The following is a 4,845-nucleotide window of genomic DNA, read 5'->3' on the forward strand; positions in this document are numbered from 1 at the left end:
GGATTGATACGGGGCTATGGGGAGAGAGAGGAGCAGTGGGATTCGTTTGGGAATTGATACAGGGCTATGGGGAGAGTGCGGGGGCAGTGGGATTAGTTTGGGGATTGATACAGGGCTATGGGGAGAGAGCGGGGCAGTGGGATTAGTTTGGGGATTGATACAGGGCTATGGAGAGAGAGCGGGGCAGTGGGATTAGTTTGGGGATCGATACAGGGCTATGGGGAGAGAGCGGGGCAGTGGGATTAGTTTGGGGATTGATACAGGGCTATGGGGAGAGAGCGGGGGCAGTGGGATTAGTTTGGGGATTGATACAAGGGCTATGGGGAGAGAAGTGGGATTAGTTTGGGGATTGATACACGGCTATGGGGAGAGAGCGGGGGCAGTGGGATTAGTTTGGGGATTGACACAGTGCTATGGGGAGAGAGCGGGGGCAGTGGGATTAGTTTGGGGATTGATACAGGGCTGTGGGGAGAGAGCGGGGGGCAGTGGGATTAGTTTGGGGATTGATACAGGGCTATGGGGAGAGAGCGGGGCAGTGGGATTAGTTTGGGGATTGATACAGGGCTATGGGAGAGAGCGGGGCAGTGGGATTAGTTTGGGGAGAGAGCAGGGGGCAGTGGGATTAGTTTGGGGATTGATACAGGTCTATGGGGAGAGAGTGGGGCAGTGGGATTAATTTGGGGATTGTTACGGGGCTATGGGAAGAGAGCGGGGCAGTGGGATTAGTTTGGGGATTGATACAGGGCTATGGGGAGAGAGCGGGGGCAGTGGGATTAGTTTGTGGATTGATACAGGGCTATGGGGAGAGAGCGGGGCAGTGGGTTTAGTTTGGTGATTGATACAGGGCTATGGGGAGAGAGCGGGGGGCAGTGGGATTAGTTTGGGGATTGATACAGGGCTATGGGGAGAGAGCGGGGATAGTGGGATTAGTTTGGGGATCGATACAGGGCTGTGGGTAGAGAGCAAGGGGCAGTGGGATTAGTTTGGGGATTGATACAGGGCTATGGGGAGAGAGCGGGGGCAGTGGGATTAGTTTGGGGATTGTTACAGGGCTATGGAGAGAGTGGGAGCAGTGGCATCAGTTTGGGGATTGACACAGGGCTATGGGGAGAGAGCGGGGGCAGTGGGATCAGTTTGGGGATTGATACAGGGCTATGGGGAGAGAGCGGGGGCAGTGGGATTAGTTTGGGGATTGATACAGGGCTATGGGGAGAGAGCGGGGGCAGTGGGATTAGTTTGGGGATTGTTACAGGGCTATGGAGAGAGTGGGAGCAGTGGCATCAGTTTGGGGATTGACACAGGGCTATGGGGAGAGAGCGGGGGCAGTGGGATTAGTTTGGGGATTGATACAGGGATATGGGGAGAGAGCTGGGGGGCAGTGGGATCAGTTTGGGGATTGATACAGGGCTATGGGGAGAGAGCGGGGGGCAGTGGGATTAGTTTGGGGATTGATACAGGGCTATGGGGAGAGAGCGGGGGCAGTGGGATTAATTTGGGGATTGATACAGGGCTATGGGGAGAGAGCGGGGGCAGTGGGATCAGTTTGGGCATGGTTCAGGGCTATGGGGAGAGAGCGGGGGGCAGTGGGATTAATTTGGGGATGGTTACAGGGCCAGGGAGCCTTGGGAAACAAAAGCTCTCTGTTACTCGTCAGGGACGGAGAGAGGCAGCGATCTCCGGAAAGCATTTCCGCCAGGGCCCTCTGCCCAAGAACGTTAAGTGTAATTGTCTGGAATGCGGAATAATTTACAACGTGTCAGCTTGCATCCAGCGTGATTTACTGGGGGCCTGACGTTGTTCCAAATACTCACTGCAACTGGAGGATGGAACACTGTCTGGGACTTAGATCAAGTGCGGAACCGCGGCAATCAAACACCAGATATATGCTGCGATTAATGTTGGAGGGTAATGTAAAACATGATTAATCGTCCTTCCCCTGATGGGCTGTGGAGATCTCTCTCTCCCCCTCCCTCCCTCCCTCCCTCTCTCCCTCCCTCGCTCCCCCCCTCCCCCCCTCCCTCCCTCCCTCCCTCCCTCCCTCCCTCCCTCCCTGGCTCGTACGAACATTCTGCTGAAACTGTCCTTTTTGCCAGTTCTTGAAGTGTGAGTCAGCCGAGTGATTGTGGGGGCGCGGGGCGATGTGTGACGCAGGAGTGTGGGGAGGGAGGGAGGGAGGGAGGGAGGGAGGAACGCGCCCACCCAGGAACCGCGTGTCGCCGCCTTGTATCTCGACGCCCGGACACTTGGGCGTTGGACACCGCACCCCCCCCCCCCCCCCCGCCCCCCACCAACCCCTCCCCCACACCAAAGCTATTCAGCTCGACCGCTTCCCCCCCCCGACCCCGTGGGGAGCGAGTCCCACATTCTCCCCCCCACCCTGGGAGCGAGTCCCACATTCGCCCCCCCACTCCCCCCGTGGGAGCGAGTCCCACATTCTCCCCCCCACTCCCCCCGTGGGAGCGAGTCCCACATTCTCCCCCCCCACCGTGGGAGCGAGTCCCACATTCACCCCCCACTCCCCCCGTGGGAGCGAGTCCCACATTCTCCCCCCCACCGTGGGAGCGAGTCCCACATTCTCCCCCCACTCCCCCCCCCGTGGGAGCGAGTCCCACATTCTCCCCCCGTGGGAGTGAGTCCCACATTCTCCCCCCACCGTGGGAGTGAGTCCCACATTCTCCCCCCACTCCCCTCCCCAGGGGAGCGAGTCCCACATTCTCCCCCCACTCCCCCGTGGGAGCGAGTCCCACATTCTCCCCCACCCCCCCGTGGGAGCGAGTCCCACATTCTCCCCCCGTGGGAGCGAGTCCCACATTCTCCCCCCCGTGGGAGCGAGTCCCACATTCTCCCCCCCGTGGGAGCGAGTCCCACATTCTCCCCCCCACTCCCTCCCCCGTGGGAGCGAGTCCCACATTCACCCCCCACTCCCCCCGTGGGAGCGAGTCCCACATTCTCCCCCCCGTGGGAGCGAGTCCCACATTCTCCCCCACTCCCCCGTGGGAGCGAGTCCCACATTCTCCCCCCACTCCCCCCCGTGGGAGCGAGTCCCACATTCACCCCCCTCTCCCCACATGGGAGTGAGTCCCACATTCACCCCCCACTCCCCCCGTGGGAGTGAGTCCCACATTCTCCCCCCCGTGGGAGCGAGTCCCACATTCACCCCCCACTCCCCCCGTGGGAGCGAGTCCCACATTCTCCCCCCACTCCCCCGTGGGAGCGAGTCCCACATTCTCCCCCCACTCCCCCCCGTGGGAGCGTGTCCCACATTCACCCCCCTCTCCCCACATGGGAGCGAGTCCCACATTCACCCCCCACTCCCCCCGTGGGAGCGAGTCCCACATTCACCCCCCTCTCCCCACATGGGAGTGAGTCCCACATTCTCTCCCCCCACTCCCTCCGTGGGAGCAAGTCCCACATTCTCCCCCTCTCCCCCCATGGGAGCGAGTCCCACATTCACCCCCCACTCCCCCCGTGGGAGCGAGTCCCACATTCTCCACCCCCGTGGGAGTGAGTCCCACATTCTCCCCCCACTCCCCCCGTGGGAGCGAGTCCCACATTCTCCCCCCACTCCCCCCGTGGGAGCGAGTCCCACATTCACCCCCCTCTCCCCACATGGGAGCGAGTCCCACATTCACCCCCCACTCCCCCCGTGGGAGCGAGTCCCACATTCACCCCCCTCTCCCCCCGTGGGAGTGAGTCCCACATTCACCCCCTCTCCCCCCGTGGGAGCGAGTCCCACATTCACCCCCCTCTTCCCACATGGGAGTGAGTCCCACATTCTCCCCCTCTCCCCCCATGGGAGCGAGTCCCACATTCTCCCCCTCTCCCCCCATGGGAGCGAGTCCCACATTCTCCCCTCTCCCCCCGTGGGAGTGAGTCCCACATTCTCCCCCCGTGGGAGCGAGTCCCACATTCTCCCCCCGTGGGAGTGAGTCCCACATTCTCCCCCTCTCCCCCCATGGGAGTGAGTCCCACATTCTCCCCCTCTCCCCCCGTGGGAGTGAGTCCCACATTCTCCCCCCGTGGGAGCGAGTCCCACATTCTCCCCCCGTGGGAGTGAGTCCCACATTCTCCCCCCGTGGGAGTGAGTCCCACATTCTCCCCCCATGGGAGCGAGTCCCACATTCTCCCCCTCTCCCCCCATGGGAGTGAGTCCCACATTCTCCCCCTCTCCCCCCGTGGGAGTGAGTCCCACATTCTCCCCCCGTGGGAGCGAGTCCCACATTCTCACCCCGTGGGAGTGAGTCCCACATTCTCCCCCCGTGGGAGTGAGTCCCACATTCTCCCCCCATGGGAGCGAGTCCCACATTCTCCCCCCCGTGGGAGCGAGTCCCACATTCTCCACACCCACCCCCCCACCCCTCCCACATCCTCCCCCACTGACATTCTCCCGAATTCTCTGTCCTAAACTCTGGAATTCCCCCGCTCTACCTCACCCCCGCCCCACTCTCACTCTTTCGCTCTCTCTCTCTCTGACTGTCTGTCCCTCTCTCTCCCTCCCTCTCTCTTTATGTTTTTGTCTCTCTCTCTGCCTCTCTCTCTTTCTCTTCCTCTCTCTGTCTCTCTCTCCCTCTGTGTGTGTGTGTGTGTGTCTCTCTCTCTCACTGTGTATCTTTCTCTCTTCTTTCTCTCTCTCTCTCCCTCTGTCTCTCTCTCTCTATCTCTCTGTCTCTCTCTCTCTATCTCTCTGTCTCTCTGTCTCTCTCTCCCTCTGTGTGTGTGTGTGTGTGTGTCTCTCTCTCTCACTGTGTATCTTTCTCTCTTCTTTCTGTCTCTCTCTCCCTCTGTCTCTCTCTCTCTATCTCTCTGTCTCTCTCTCTAATCTCTCTGTCTCTTTGTCTCTCTCTC

At 60.8% G+C, this 4,845-nt stretch overlaps 1 long non-coding RNA gene across 1 annotated transcript; it reads right to left on the reverse strand.

Moving 5' to 3' along the window:
• Window positions 1-2,356: 2,356 nt before the first annotated feature.
• LOC144490724 (uncharacterized) lies at window positions 2,357-3,570 on the reverse strand. The gene is made up of 3 exons (XR_013497324.1): window positions 3,462-3,570; window positions 3,049-3,163; window positions 2,357-2,473 (listed from the first exon to the last, which is right to left on the reverse strand). It is a non-coding gene; the product is annotated as an uncharacterized LOC144490724 (long non-coding RNA).
• Between the last annotated feature and the right edge of the window lie 1,275 nt (window positions 3,571-4,845).

This window comes from Mustelus asterias, unplaced genomic scaffold (assembly GCF_964213995.1).
Source record: "Mustelus asterias unplaced genomic scaffold, sMusAst1.hap1.1 HAP1_SCAFFOLD_3683, whole genome shotgun sequence".
Classification (NCBI taxonomy): domain Eukaryota; kingdom Metazoa; phylum Chordata; class Chondrichthyes; order Carcharhiniformes; family Triakidae; genus Mustelus; species Mustelus asterias.